Source organism: Podarcis pityusensis (genome assembly GCF_964106645.2).
Source record: "Podarcis pityusensis genome assembly, chromosome: 4".
Taxonomy (NCBI): Eukaryota; Metazoa; Chordata; class Lepidosauria; order Squamata; family Lacertidae; genus Podarcis; species Podarcis pityusensis.
Genome location: NC_138027.1, coordinates 31,862,623 through 31,879,436, shown reverse-complemented (window position 1 = coordinate 31,879,436; position 16,814 = coordinate 31,862,623). Strand labels below are relative to the sequence as shown.

The window sequence follows — 16,814 nt, the reverse complement described above, 5'->3', positions numbered from 1 at the left end:
AAACGCCATCTCCAACTCCTCAGAAGATTCCACCAACGGTGTCTCCAAAAAATTTTACACATCACTTGGGAAGACAGGCAAACTAATATTAGTGTACTCTAAGAAGCAAAGATCACCAGTGTTGAAGCAATGATTCTTCAACATCAACTTCGTTGGACTGGTCATGTGCGGATGCCTGAAGATCATCTTCCAAAGCAACTACTCTATTCCAAACTTACAAATGGAAAGCATAATGCTGGTGGTCAACAAAAGAGGTTTAAAGACAGTCTCAAGGTAAATCTAAAAAAAATGTAGTATAAACACTGACAACTGGGAAACACTGGCCTGCGAGCGCTCCAGTTGGAGAACAGCCTTTACCAAAGGTGTCATGGGCTTTGAAGACACTTGAACTCAGGACGCAAGGGAGAAACGTGCTAGGAGGAATGCACGCTTGGCAAATGACCACACTGTGATCAACTCCTGCCCGGAAACCAATGTCCCCACTGTGGAAGGGCGTGTGGATCCAGAATTGGCCTCCACAGTCACTTACAGACTCATTGTTAAAACTGTGTTTATGGAAGACAATCTTACTCGGCTACGAGTGATCACAAAAGAAAGAAGAAAGAAGTGTGTGTGTGTGTGAAATACATACATAAATAAATAATGTAAATGTAATAATAAAATAAAAGGGCTAATTTTAGAGCTATATGCATTTGCTTTTGCTTGTCGAGTTGCTTATAAACTTTTGCTTGCACTCAAACAAGCAACCTGCAACGATCCCAAGGATTTCTTCTTTACCCCAACCAAGAGAGAATGGCTGTGTTTTCTTTTTCCTCATTGTTGCTAGAACAAAAGAGAACAGATACGTGGAAAATCAAATAAAAAAGTTTAAGAAGATGGGGAATGTGGACAAAAACGAATAATATGTTCCTGTCACTGTGATAAGTAGCTTTGCTCTGAATGCTCAGTGCAAAAGCAGCCATGGGTCAATCTCGTTAGAGCTAACAATGGAATAGCTGCAGACTAAAATCCAAACAGAATGTTTTCACAAAGTATTCAAATGTAGGTTTTCTTATGATGATGTGGCCAAATCCCACAAGTTATAGACAATCGGATAGATCCTCGATAAGGATGGAGAAGAGACAGCTGCATGTCAAGTCTTCTGCTTAGTATTTTGCTGACCAGAAATGAATGAATTAGAATGGATTCCGTCAAAATGAATGGATTCGATCATTGGCCACAGTGATAAGAAAACCAATATGGATTCATATGAATGCATTGACAAGATCACAGATGACCACCTCTTGGTTACTCCATATTTCAAAAGTAGTTGACCACCCTCTGTGTATAGGCCTGGCCCGGCCCCACATGTTAGACTGTAGTGTATCAAGCGGGAGATCTTTTTTGTCTATCAAGCTGGGATATACTTGATTACCTCAGAAGGTCCTTAAAGTGTACATATAGCATATACATACAAAACACGCACACACTTTCCCCACAGAAATTAAGTTTTTTAAAAGTATTTTTTTACTTTTTTAAAGGCTAATTGCCACAGAGGATATTGGTGTTACTGAGGATTACAGCTGGGGAGTGAGAGTTAAGCCCTACCTCTGAATTTTGCCCACAACAATCAGATTTCAAAATAGCCACTGGAAGGACTTCTTCTTTTTTAACAGGCCTAAAATGCTATGGAAGGATATTTTCACATGGTGAGGGGAGGGGTTGTGAGTGGAGAATTACACTCCACTCCAACTGTACCTCCTCACGCCACAGTTCAGCTTGAAAAAGCCTTCTATAGAGGTGGGGAAGCTGTGGTTGTGAGAGGAGAGACAGACAAAGCAACCCCTCTGCAGAATCTTGAGGGGACAATAGCTGAGGAGATAAATAAAGGGTCATGCTATGAGGATGTAAAAAAGAATCTGTGAAGGTATAAGAAAGAATCTACTGTGCTGTCACTACTTTGTGGGACATAAAGAAAAGGTAATAAGTCAGAGACTAACGGTTTAGTGAAATACACATATTAATCCAGAGCAGCCTGCTGTCTTTAATAAAGATTGCAGGGCCCACCTGGTGACAGGTGTAACTTCTTCTTTTTTACACACACTTCCTCGCCCCCTTCTTTTTACTGCTTTAAGCTCCTGGGTTTATTGGCACAGGAGTAAAATGCTCAGCTCAAGCCTTGTTATAAATGTATTCTGTTAGTAAGGACCATTCCTACAAAAGTGCCACCATCAAAGCTGGAAAAGTGCTAACTAGGCTTTGGGAAGGATGCGCGAGGAATTGGGGACACTGTCAGAGCCCTCACATCTCCTTCCCAAAGCCCAGTGCCTCACTAACCCAGCTTTGGGAAGCCAGTGAGACGGCTGGAGGAGGGGGCATCAAATTTTGCTGAGGGCATTGAGAGTTGGCTGTGTTTTGGGCCCTGTCTTAAATAAACAAACAAAGCCCAGGTCTGGGCAAGGTTATGGTGTTGTGTACTATCCCTGGCTGTTACATTCTGCATAGTAACACCACCTATTAATATTTGTACTACGAATTCCAGGAATTGCTTCTTAATACTTCTCTCGAATGGTCTGATCAGTTCCTTCCAGTCATTGACAAGTTCCAGAAAATGAAAGACGCCTAGCCCTTAGAGCTGATGGATTTATGAGGGGATGCCAAAATGGAGGTATGACCTTTAATTCTGTAGTTTAGTAATGCCAACCCAGGTTGTACCTAAGAAATAATTGCAAAGATGAGTCAGGTCCATTGTAACTTTCTCTCCCATCCTGCAGCTTTTGAGTAGTGGTGATATATCATTTATGCGAGAATCTGGATCCTGCTTCTGTAACAATTTATGGGAAAAGGTGGAGGCAAAGAAACTCACACAACATAGGGCTTTCTTAAGATCTTTTGTGAGTGATGGACCTTTCTCACTGTGGATTAAGAGTTAATCACTTCATTGCCAGGAGCACTCGGAAAGATTGTCGTCTTGTCACATGCCTTTATTATTCAATGACACCAACCATGCACTACTTGAGGCGACAAAATGTTTCCAATACCAAAAAATGGCCAGTGCAAGATTAGATGAAATAACGTTTTTGTGGATCTCCAAGATCCCGCCTCAAAATTTGTCAGATGTTTGTGTGTGTAATAACTTGTGGTTTCTTGCTGATCCTCTGGGTCCCGCCTAATGCCAAATCTGCTTTTAGGGACCCCAACGACCCTCGTCTTTTTAACCTAGGTTCAAATCCTCACTCTATAATGAAACTCACTGGGTGACTTTCTCCGAGCTGAACATGCCACACAGGAGAGTGTTGTGAGGATAAAGTGGGGATGAATTATGCATGGCACCTGGAGCTCTTTGGAGGCAGGATAGGATATAAATGCAATAAATAATAATAAGTAACACAGCATTCACTTGTAAAACCAGTATCAGAAAGTTAAAAATACAGAAAAATGATGTGAAAAGAAGTCTATCCAGTACAGAGTTGAAGGTATATGGAAATGTAAAATTGGGCTTTTTCCAGCCCCCAGTGGTCAGCACTGTAGCCATAACACCCTGTTGTGGCACAAAGTCGTAAAGCAAATCGATAACTGGACGCTTAAGAGAAACATGGAACACTGAAATGAAACATGCATGGGTAATTCAGTGGAAGTATGTGCATATGATTGTGATGTGGAAAACTAAATCATATGCTTAAAAAAATGTTACTGTGGTTATTCTATGAAGCAACAGAGAACATATTCTGAATATTTTCACAGCTCTGTGAATGACCATTACCTATATATGTCTATTTAATAGTATGGGACTCAATACGGATCAGTGGTTCAACCTCAGCATACCGGACAAATGTGGCCCTCAAGACCTCTATATCTGGCCCTTGGAACTCTTCCTAGGTTGCACCCCTAACTGGTCCTGCTTTACACTCAAGTGTTTTGACCTGCTAGAATATGTCTGTGAACTCTGCAAATGACTCCTCCTTGCCTCGATGGTGGAAAGAGAGGGGTGTGTGAGTAGAAACCATTCTTCATTGCTCCACCCACTTTTGTCTCTGGTCCCATCCAGCAACCCTTTCAGCTCTTCTGATTTGGGGAGAAGGTGGGTGAACTCCCCCCCCCCCCGCTCTCAAAAGAGGAACCCTCTAAACGCTGCCTCCCTCCTGGTTGCATAGCAACTCCCTCAATGCCATCTATCTCCTCCCCTCCCTCTGCCTGTGAACTTTCCAAGTCAGCTGCTCTATCTGAGTCTGAGAACTCTTGATGAAGGGAGGCCGAACTAACCCACTCCTGCTCTGTCTGTGACTGCATTCCCTTGTCTCAAGAGTCAGACTCTGGCTCTCTCTGTACTGGCATTCCTTCATCTCTAGAGTCTGACTCTTCCCAGGCGTTCAATTCAGCCATGTCCCTGACACGACCTCACAGGGTTATTGTGGAGATTAATTGAGGAGTGGGAGGACCATGTATGTCATCTAGAACTCATTGGAGGAAAAGGTGTGATCTTGGGGGCAGGCCAATATCTGGAGGGTCTCTGGTTTCCCATCACTGCCATAAAATATCTAGCTCTCCTTACATTTCTCTCTTTGTTTAATTCATTAAATATATATCCTGCCTTTCCTTCCAAAGGACCCTGGGGCAGCAACATCAACATGTTATGTGCAGAACGACATTACTTACAAGACAGTAAACAAAAGTCCTTACAGAATTACCTTCAAACTCAATCACCAGTTAAAACAATGGGAAGTGACAATATTGCCTTATGAAAAGCTTAGTCCTCCCATATGCATTTCTTTTCATTTTCTTTTTTTCTAGATTTAGACAGGGCTTATTATCTCTCAGAAGATAGCAGTGTAACTATACATTATGATTTGCTCATATTTGAATGTGCCAGTAAAATGTTTGACAATGCTAATAATGTAACCGTTAATCTATTTTTTACAAAACCCCACATCATTTGAGTTTCTCGCTGGTTTATCATGAGACAGATTCTTGGTAATAGCAGGAACAGTTCAAGACAGTGAATACAGTGCTCAAACATGTTACTTAAAATACCAATTGAGATGGTTGCCTTTTGCTTTGAGTGTTGGGGTAAACTTCCCCTACGCAGAAGAATTCTGCATACCGAAGAACCGATTTGCCTGGAGAAAAGCATACTGTGCTAAGTACTTCTAGAAATATGCAATACTGTTCAAAAGGCCCCTTGTTACACAGACAAATGAAAAAAAGAGGAATACATTGGTACCTTGGGTTACATACGCTTCAGGTTACATACGCTTCAGGTTACAGATTCCGCTAACCCAGAAATATTACCTTGGGTTCAGAACTTTGCTTCAGGATGAGAACAGAAATTGTGCTCCGGTGGCGCAGGAGCAGCAGGAGGCCCCATTAGCTAAAGTGGTGCTTCAGGTTAAGAACAGTTTCAGGTTAAGAACGGACCTCCAGAACGAATTAAGTACTTAACCTGAGGTACCACTGTAGAGGTGCAGTCAAACCTTGGTTGTGAAACGTAATCCATTCTGGAAGACTGTTCGACTTCTGAAACGTTCAACAACAGAGGCTTCTTGCACTCAAGTGGAAGCCGCGTCGGACATTCGGGTTCCGAAAAAACGTTAAAAAATTGGAGCATTTACTTCCAGGTTTTCAGCGTTCGAGAGCCTAAACGTTAAAAAACAGAGCTGTTTGAGAACTTAGGTTTGACTGTACTTTGTATAATGGCAAAAGTTAAGTTAGCTAAAGAGAACCACAGAATCATAGTTCTGGAAGGGACCCCAAGGGTCATCTACTCCAACCCCCTACAATGCAGAAATCCTGCCCACAGCTGTCCCTGGGTGGACTCAACCACCAACCTTTTGTTTAACAGCCAGACGCACTGACCATTGCACCAGATCGTGCCATGGTGCAATTGTGCACATTAAGTATAATTCAAAACAATTAAATGCTGGAAACAAAATGCCACTGGGTACCATAATGCTTGGTTCTATAGTAGTGAAGATAAAACCCAGAGGTGTGGATTCAGGAGAATTCTCATAGCTGTTTTTTACTTGCCAAAAGAAATATGAATACAGTGGTACCTCAGGTTAAGAACTTAATTCGTTCTGGAGGTCCGTTCCTAACCTGAAACTGTTCTTAACCTGAAGCACCACTTTAGCTAATGGGGCCTCCTGCTGCCGCCGCTGTACAATTTCTGTTCTCATCCTGAAGCAAAGTTCTGAACCCAAGGTAATATTTCTGGGTTAGTGGAGTCTGTAACCTGAAGTGCCTGTAACCTGAAACGTCTGTAACCTGAGGTACCACTGTATCTCTATTTTCAGAGGATATGCCAAAGTAGCCTTGTCAGTAGTTGACAAAACAGTTCAAAGTCCACCAGGGAGCTGGTCCCCCACCTTCTGCCATGGAAAACGTGAGTAATGGGACTATGAAATTGTTGTTGTTGTTAAATTTATTATTTATATAGAGGTGGCTACCCTGCTCAACAACTCCTGCTGCTGCCGGCTGCAGCCTTTGAAAGTGCCAATGTAGCCATATAATACGTTCTGATTTTAACCACATTTCTTAAAAAAAGAAAAGAAAACTAGTACATGCTGAAATTTTGTTTGCATTTTGAAGTGTTCACAAAACAGAGTCAAAACACCTGGCAATGCGTTTGCCAGAATGTAGTGCCAAACTTGGAGGCAGCTCTTTTTATGGCTAGCCTGCTGCTTAAAACGTGGAGCAAAGTATTCATCTATTGATGGCATCTTTGCTAGAGACAGAAATATATTGAAGTGCGGATTTCAAAAACTTGTGTGGATGTGTTCTATAAGGAAGCATGTCTGTCACAGGAGAGATTGCAAGGATGTGAAATTTGAAAGAGCGCATGCCAGAGATAGAATCAAACCATCAAAGCTGATATCGCGTCTTCCTGGATATAATGAGAGATTTAAAAATGCTTCATAGTTCCATTTTCTAAGAAGTCATACTAGAGGTATTCATATAATCATCACAATACCCTCCTCAGACCTGATTTATTGAATCAAAACCCGAGTGCTAAGTATGCATTGCTACTCTTTTTGGAAGCGGGTAAAAAACCCTTTAAATTTCTTTATGCAGCTCTCCTGATATGCTGCTGTAAACATTATGTTTGTGAGAACTGAGCCAATATCTGGGTTTGGCTGCATCTTTCATTCCTTTAATCTCAATTTTCCCCCTCCCCCCTTTCTGTATGTGTATTGTGTGAGAGCGAAGCCAGGCTCCAAGGGAGGCCTGTGTGTTTTGACCCCAAGTAAAGCTGATATGGAAGGTTGCAAACTACATATTCATGTGTATCTTATTGCCCAGTGCCTGGATCTAATCTTGTGCTTTCTGCAACAATAGCCATCCCATTCTTGTTTCCATTTCTCTGATATCATTCCAGTAAGCGCTCCCTATGGGACATTTACAGGCCGGGAATGAAATGTTATGTAGCCAAAGAAACATGAGGCATCATCTTCTAACAAGGCATGTTGGGAAACCAAAACACTGTATTTTATTTTATTTTTTAAAAAGCATGTACCTCCCTCTATCAGACAAAGCAGTGGCAAAATCTATCCCACTCAGAAGGTTTTTGGATTTTTTGATGGAGCCAGTCATTCATCAAAGGGGAGAAACAGCCATCTTTTCACTTCTGAAGTAGTCAGTTCAGTTCCAGGAGGGAAGCATTCCAAATCTCAAAGCCAGAAATCATTAATTCAGTCAAAATTCTGCTTGGATGGAACTCCTTCGGCATTAATGTGGATATCCCAATGTCATTCTGGAGGATTTCTACTGTAATTTAGCACTAATTAACTTCTGTATGCATGAGTGGCTCGCTGGCCTATTGCCACATCATGCTTTCCAGCTGGGGGCTCGGTGCAGCTAATTGTAGACAGAGAATCTTCAACGCATTTCTATGTCTGCCTCCGCATCATTTGAGGGAGGTAGAGAGAAAAGACTTTAACATCAATACCAACAGACACAGAAAACCGAAAGGACCTTTGCCAATGCTTTATTTATTTCTTTTTTAAAAAAAATGCTGGCAATTTAGTAATGCGGTGCAATGATAACAGGAAAGATTTCTCCACTTGCATGACTGCACTAAATAGGCACAGAAAACATGATCCGAAAGCTTATATATGCCAGTCTCGTGAACCAGAGCCCCAAACTTGCATCAATACATTTCTGTTGCCGTGAGCAAAAGACTTGAGAAAACATATCATTTGTATCTGTTCTAGAGTTAACAGGAAATTCTTGCCTTGCATGTAACCCAGCGCCGCTCTCTGTAAGCCTGCCTCTGTGCTCACAAGACACATAAGGATTGGATTATGAGTCCTGAGCTGTGTTCCTGCAGTGGTTTGTGACCACAAAAGTAAAGCTTATTATTCAAAATATGCCTAATATACGGCTGTGTACGTACTATGCCTTCAATGCATGTTTGAAGCACATTTCCCCCCTCAAAGAATTCTGGGTGCTGTAGTTGTTAAGAGTTGCTTGGAATTTTAACTTTGTGGAGGGCGAACTACGCCAGCATCTTTCATAGGGCCCAACTCTGTTAATAAAAGAAAAACATTGGGCCTGGTGTCTGCACTTGCCGCTGCCACCATCCTCAACCCCCACCATGCCATGACTAGTTCCTTCTCATGGAAACTCCCTAAAGACTAAGGACATGTTCACATTAATGTTTACTATGCAGCCAGCGTGTTCCCACTGCTAGTTTTTTGAAGCGGCATTCACACAATGTTGGCCACAATCCATATTGATCCTGTAGTTTCTTGACAAAACACTGCTCAATGCATTTCTTCCAAACCAGTTTTAGTCTGACAAGAAGCTGGATGTGGAACATTTGGACCAGCCACCACACATGTGCCTATGGACGCATTGAGAATAGGCAGGGAAACCAAAAAGATCATGTATGTCAGGTGCAGGCATCCTTGCCCCCTCTCTGATATGAACAACGGTATGCAAATTCAGCTTGAAATGCTGCTGGGAGGGATGATCTCTCTATATTTTAAGCTGCTAAGGTGTATACATCCTTAGTCAGACATACTTCCAAATCAGCTCATTCGGCTTGTGCTTTAAGCGCAGGCAAGTAAGCCTCTGATTTCCACTCCCAAATTCCACAATATTAAGACAAATTTGCAGACTGAATCTTGTCGTTTTGAAAGGGGGTACCATTTCATCTGCATTATATTTGTCTCACAATGTGCTGTGCAAGCGAAAGGAAGCTAAGAGCATCTAAATCTCATCTAGGCTGATGGCACTTAAGTGCACAATTAAGCAGGACTTTAAAGTGCCTTGGGTTTGTTAGACTGCATCTAAAGGCTTCCTACAGTCAGGATTTGGACAGGATTTGAATGTGTGTGTATGTGTGTGTTTGTGTCTCTGTGTATAAAAGAGAGATATAATGAATTCTTAAAATTATTTCAGTGGGCAAATTTCTACACAGACTTGTGAGCAAGTATATAGGCACAGACACTCCTGCAGAGGGTATTAATTAATTTGCTACATCTCTATACTGTCCATCAACTAAATCCTCTGGGTGATGCATACATTTGGGTGTGCTCAAAGAGACCCTTCTTATCTCGACATTTGCCCTGAGCTGTTGACACACCCGCCGCACCCCACTTTCCATATTATGTCTCCCTATGTTTTTCATGCAAGTAGTACCTTAATTCTGTCTTTTTTTAAAAAACCCACAAACCTCCTCCCACTTTCTCTTCTCAGCCCAAGGAAGTTTTGTTTTCACTGGTGTCTGGTGTTTGTGCCTCGGCAGACAGAGAATGGCAGGAAGACAGTGATGTGAGCAGAGAGAATAACCAGGGAATAAAGCAGAGCTGGCTGAGAATCTGTAATTAGAAGCCCAATTTCCGCTTCCTTCCCAGGCACTTTCTAAAATCCCTTTCCGAGGTTTCTTGACTGCTTCAAAATGGAATGTCATTGAGATTTTTTGCATCTCCTGTTTCCTTGGCAACAGGTTGGTGATGCTTCACCTAAATATGCTGTGTCTCCGTGGAGATGCTGGCGTGGGTGTGCTGTGGCAATCACAATGGGCACACAGCTTTGCCAGCCCCTCCTCTCTGCATCTATTAAATGAGACAGAAGAAGTGGCATTTTTATTTTTAGCCAGATAAGTGTTAATTTGATTAATTTTCATCACCCTTACCATCAGGACACTGGGTCTTAAGACGTACAGAGCTCAGTCATTACATCACCACCACATAATAATGACACTCAGGCATTTATACAGTGCTGTATTCAGGTGTGTCAGATATCCAGGGACCTTTACATACAATAACCCAGTAAATATCTTTTCTCCCAAACTGAAAACAGGGGCCACAGTGAAAATAATGTTTTGTCCAAGTCTGCCAACTGAGTTATGGCAAAGAAAGGAGACTTGAAGTACGGATTTAAGGTTCATAGCTCAGCCTCTTAACCTCCACATTACCCTAGGTCTCCAAATAATTCATGCTAGAGACTGTTAGAGCCAAATTTTGACAACCTAAATTACTAAAATATGAGCCTTGCTGAACTCAAGACTAAAGCATGTGTACTGTTTAAACTTTGCACCTTCAACATCACGTGTACATTACAGCTCAGTGAAACCGGAAAGCTAGAACGTGTTTTGAATGCAAGAACTCCTCTGTTCAGTGCTAGTAAATCAGACACAATTCACCAGTGAGGGATTAGGAGCCTGTGTGCCAGAGCAGTCCACTCAACAGGCATTGTATCCAACATATGGCCTGGCGCAGATGAGGAGGGGGAAAGAACACACTGGAGGACAAGGGCTGCAGAACCCGGGACAGTTCCCAGGCTGTAGAAAACTTGCGCAGAAGCATAGGAATTTGTCTTATACAGGGGAATCTCCACTTATGCGGGGGTTCCATTCTGGCCTGCTGTGAGTGTCACTGGGATGTGTGCAAGTGGGGATTCCCACCCCCTTTCAGAGATGTTTTTGGTGTGCATGTCAGTGGGAGTGCGTGTGCTGATCACGCATAAGTGGGGAGACACCTGTACTGAATCAGGCCATTGGTCCATCCATCTCCGTATTGCCTATACAGATTGGCAGTGACTGTCCATAGGTTCTTTCCATATCCTACCTGGAGATGGGGATTGAACATGGGGCCTTCTGGGTGCAAAGCCAGATGCTCTACCACTGAGCTACAGCCCTTCTCCTAGCTTGCTTTGACAAGTATGCTCCTGTCTGCGGGATCATGAAGACAGCCCCCTGCCCTGCTCAAGCCTACCCAGGCCCACTGGAGGAGGAACAGGGGTGTGGAGGGAGTGGATCGCCCCCAGCACCACTATTCTGGTAGGTTGCCATCGCGGCACCCCCCCGGACACGTGCCATGCACCCCTCCATGCCACACCCCTGCAGGCAGCATGCCACGCCCCCAGAACATGCACCACGCCCTTGCGGGTGGCATACCACACCCCCAGATGCCAGCCACTGCCCAGGCCTATGGAATGCAACCAACTTTCTTTGTTGACTCTACTATTCTTGTTTTCCCTCCTACTGCCATTTCTATTTTGCTTTCATTTTTTGTTATATTGTGATGTTTTTAATGATCTTTTACTATTGTGTACTGCCATGGATGTGATACTATATTGTTAGCTGCTCTGTGCTCCCGGTGGGAGACAAACAAACAGACAAACAAAGATGTGAGCCTACATATGTTCTCTATCCAGTCATACTTATGTGTTGAAACAATAGAAATGTGGCCTCATTCACACAACTGCTTGGTTAAGTCAACCTATGCAGAGCTTATACTTGACCCAGGGCAATACAGATAGTCTGGTGAACAACCAGGGGTGAAGAAGGCCATGATCCTGCTCTCCACGTCTGCATAGGTTCACCCTGGGACCTCAGAACCTCTGAAAAGGGCTTCAGCAAAATTTTGTTCAACTCACTTGCGTACAGCAGCAGCAGAGAGTTAACTGTGAATCCTCAGCTAATCACACAATTCCTTCACCACATGAGAAGATCTTTGTGAATATTCATTCCCAAGACACCAGTTTGGTTTTGGGAGAAGGGGAGTAAGATGGAGAAAGTTGCCCAGTAAAGGGACTTCACAACATTGTGGCTCCTGTACCAGAAAGTGTTAGGAGATGGAGGGTAGGGAAGAAGAAGCTCCATAATTGATCTGCAGGGTGAAAGAGTGTTTGAAAAAGAGGAATTCCTTTCATTTGAAATAACATCCTCCTTCTTTAATTCTTGTTTCCAATATACTCTGACGATCAAGGAGAAACCACTACCAATAATATCTCCTCCTTCCCACACCAAGCAATGCTAAACAAAGAGCTGAAACTTTATACTTCATGCATCTGATGAAGTGGACTGTGGTCCATGAAAGCTTTCCTCATAATAAATCTGTTAGTCATTACGGTGCCACAAGGCTCTTTGTAGTTTTTGCATCTCTGTAATGTGACTGTTTTCTTGTGTACACCATTTCTACTCCAGGCAAAACATGCAACTGTTTGATGCCCATCAAAGACGGCAAAAGTTTATCAGCCAACGAGTCACGTACAAAGAACTTCCAGTTCTCTGTTGTTGCTTCTGCGATGGGTCGGTAATGCTTTTAGATACCAGTTGCTGGAGGGGAGAGGGCTCTTGTGCTTGGATCCTGCTTGCAGGTTCCTCACAGACATCTGGTTGTCAACTGAGAGCAAAATGCTGGGCTACATGGACTGTTGGCCTGATCCAGCAGGCTCTTCCTATGTTCTTATATGCTCCTTTCCTCTGCGTATTATGCACACCTTCTACTCTAACAGCCATCAGAGTTTCTCACATACATTGCTTATCCCAGTTCCACACTTCATCTATGGTTGAAATACAATAAAGGGCAATTTTAATACCTGAACTTCCTGGGAGCTACACTTGAAGAGGAACATAAAGTTCCTATGGCACATTGTGGCCATTTGCAGCCATAGATAGAAGGAATGAAAGCTTCCTAGTTAATCAGAGTCCATTTTCTCTCCACTGGCTTTTGCTGACATCAGAAAGCTTGGAAAAGCCCTTTAGGAAGGTTTTGTAGGGGACATTTTCTAGGATTTTTGTTTTGCCAAATGAACACAAAGTAGTCACAGCAAAATTAACTCAGATTTTTGGCCATTCGGTGCTAATACCAGCCATGAAATTCTCCTCCATCAGAAAGGCCAATTAAAGGATTAACTGTGACAAATTGAAACCTGCAACGTGAGAAGATTTCTTTTCTTTTTCTTTTTTTTTTTAATGTAATCACTTTTGTAGAGCATTGTTCTGGGGCTCGGCATCCTCAATATTTTTGCTACATCCAGGGGAAAAATCTGAGTAAATCAGAAGCAATCTTTTAAAAACAACAACAGACTGTTATGGAGAATAACCAGAAACTTATTCTGTGAGCCGTCCTTTGAAAGTGGATGTATCACAAGCTTGTTCACCAAGTTTTCCCTGGGAAGGAAAGGTCTACATGCCTGCAGGGAGAGCGGCGCACAGCTATAGTCACCTGATCTCCCTTGATGTCTGACTACAGCAAAAGAGTGCAGTCAGGTAAGCTGCCTGGAGCTGAAGTCAGAAAAGAATGGGGGGGGGGGGGAATTATTGGCATACTTTATTACTGTGGAACCTGCAACCTTGTTTACTAGACAGGATGTTAAATGTGCCTTTGCTGTTAGGATGCAGAATTTTTAAAACGCAAAATGTGTCTGTTGTTTATTTTTTTGGGCGGAGGGGTGATAATTCCTGGGAACTCACCAGGCATGCAGGAGGGTATTAAACCATTTCATCATATACTTTGATTCTCAAGAAAAAACCTCTCATTTCTGAATTTGCTTGGAATTTACTTTGGGGTGGAAATCCCCCTTTAGAGCCAATGAGGGATTTCCTAACAATGCAAGATGAAGAGTTTGGATTTGATATCCCGCTTTATCACTACCCGAAGGAGTCTCAAAGCGGCTAACATTCTCCTTTCCCTTCCTCCCCCACAACAAACACTCTGTGAGGTGAGTGGGGCTGAGAGACTTCAGAGAAGTGTGACTAGCCCAAGGTCACCCAGCAGCTGCATGTGGAGGAGCGGGGAAGCAAACCCGGTTCCCCAGATTACGAGTCCACCACTCTTAACCACTACACCACACTGGCTCTCATGCAACTAGAACTGTCAATCCCGCCAAGGCCTTTGCCTTGCTATGGAGCAGTGAGATGCAGAGGGCCATAAGTATGATCACTCCTGAGTGCCCTCTCTGGTAATGCGGAACATTCGCTGGCATACCAGTGAGCTAGATGCAATGCAACAGGCCAGGCAACGGCTAGCATGTAGGTGGTGGAAGTCCTGCTGCGAAGATGACTGAAAACATGCATGAGTTGTGGTCTTTTGCACCAGCAAATCCAGTGCCACGAACCCATTTCATCCCATGTTATCCATCCTTCTTTGTAAAAATGCATAAATTCTTTTTAAAAAGTGGGCTTTTCAAAAAAAACTTTCCCATTGACTGTGATGATTTAACCTGCAACCCTAACTCACTTACCTCCTTGCAGATAAGTGGGGTATGAACCGGGCTTTCATTACCTGAAACACTGTCTTTTTCTAATTGTTTTAATTGATTATTGCTGTTTTATTGGATTTTTGATGTTGTTGGCTGTCTTGGGTGATTTTGGTTTAGGGTTTTTTTTCAGTGGAAAGGCAGGATACAAATTTTCTTAACGAACAAAAGCAGATCAATAAATAAGTGTGCTGGCAGGATAAGAATAGAGCAGTGAGTGAGAAGGGGAGAAAAACCCTCATTTCTTCTGTTAAGGCAAAACAGGCTTGGCAGTAGAAGAAATGGCCCAGAGGCAGGCCTCATAAATTAAGATTAAGCCATGAACAATGCTGTATGAACAAAACAGATGTACACAGCAAATCCTTATGCGGTAAGACAGTGTGACATATACATACCCCATCACCAACCAGGCTAGCTGATTCTAGAAAGATAATAATTTCAATCTAATATTTATGAAGCATGCTTCGCATTGGAAGGCCCCAATGATTCAGGAATCTGCCCTTTCAAATAAATGTTGTGCAAATATTTCCCCAACTGCTCTTTTTGTCTCCTCACTGACTTCCTCACAGTCACTTTCCCCCTTGCTTGTCATTTAAGGAACACCTGTAGAATGACCTGTGCAGAAAGGTATTACTGCTATAGTACGATAAGTGGGGGAAGGAGACATAGAACTTTCTTTTTAGTAGGAGAAGGTTTTACAGGGGGGGGGAGACTGAGGAAGGGGCAGCTTAGAAGTCATTTAGAGGAAATGGCAGAAGCCTTTGGCTGAGCAATGGAACATAGGAAGCTGCCTTATACTGAGACAGGCCTTTGGTCCATGTAACTCAGTACTGTTGACACTAACTGGCAGTGGATGTCCAGGGCACCAGGCACGGGACATTCCCAGCTCTACCTAGGAATGCCAGGGGTTGCACCTGGGACCTTTTGCATTTAGAACAGATGCTCTACCACTGAGCTACAGCCCTTGCCCAATAGAATGATACCGAATTGGTCCATCTAGCTCAGTATTGTCCATACAGATCACCAGGGTTTTAGACAGGGGTCTCCTCTAGCCCTACTTGAAAATGCCAGAGATTGAACTGGAGATCTTCTACATGCAGAACAGGTGCTCTGTCACTGAGCTATGGCCCTTTCCCAGATGGACCAAATGGCAACCAAATCCTCGAAAGAAAGGAAAGGTATGAGCAATCACAATTGGGCTTTGCTGGGAAGCTGCTGAAGGATAAATCCTGTCATGTTACGAATTTAGTGTATTGCTGTCAACATACTCCAAAACTCTGGATGGCTCCACTCTGGTTTCATGTAGATGTTAAACAGCATGGGGGTAAAACTGAACCCTGTTGAACCCCACACTGAAGTCTTCATGGATTGAACAATATTCCATAAGAGGCGCCCTCTGAAAATAACCATCCAAGTAGGGCTGCAACCACTGCAGAGCAGTGCCATCCACCCTCATTTTGGACAGCTGCTCCAGAAGATATCATGGTCAATGATACTGAAAGCTGTTGAGAGATCAAGGAGAATTAACAGGAACACACACACACACACACACACACACACACACTCCCCCCCAGCAGAGGTCATCATACAGGGTGACCAATGCCGCTTACTAACTGAAACTCATTCAACACAACAGGACTAGACAGTGTTCTGGATGCTTGATGAGACCCATCTGCTGTAACAGTGGAATTAAGGTTCTAGAGGGTGCAAGCAATGTTATTCTCAAAATGCTTTGCAAACAAGTCACAGTGAGCCACCGTTGATTCTACCACCTGCTTTGGGTCAGACTATAAAAGGCCCCATACTAGACTTGTGATGGGGAGGATTGGAACATACTGTAAAACTATGCAAGTGAGGTATAAGTGAGTGGGAAGAGAATGGGCAACTACCTTTTCTCTTCTTATACAGATTAGTGTGTGTCTGTGTCAGAAATGGATATCCTTTGGCTCTCTGTATGTTGTCAGACTACATCTTCCATCAGCCCTCTGTATGTTGGCTCTCTGTATGCTGTCAGTCTACATCTTCCATCAGCCCTAGATGGAATGAATGAATGATGGGAGCTGTTGTCCACCAGTATCTGGAGGCCACAGGTTAGCCATCCCTGGTCTGTATGACATTGAAATTCAGGGCCTTCTGAAGAGTACAGATTATATGGCAATGGAGCCATAAGTATATTAAATTGTGCTAACTGAAGATTTTGAGAATCTGGGATATGTTTCACTGAAAATCCCATAATTAGAACTAGGAGGCCTGTGCCAGAATTAGAGTTTGTGATTAACGCACACACCACTTTAATGCTGCCACAAGCATTTGCTTTTCCTCTGACCTACTTTAATTCAATCACCAAA

At 43.0% G+C, this 16,814-nt stretch overlaps 1 protein-coding gene across 1 annotated transcript in view; it reads right to left on the bottom strand.

The window, feature by feature from the left end:
- The window catches only part of ZBTB20 (zinc finger and BTB domain containing 20), a 622,933-nt gene extending 609,049 nt beyond the window's left edge, over window positions 1-13,884 (bottom strand). Inside the window, exon 1 of the mRNA XM_081004319.1 lies at window positions 13,863-13,884. The gene's annotated coding sequence lies outside the window, so the exon portion shown is untranslated. The remainder of the gene's footprint in view (window positions 1-13,862) is intronic.
- Between the last annotated feature and the right edge of the window lie 2,930 nt (window positions 13,885-16,814).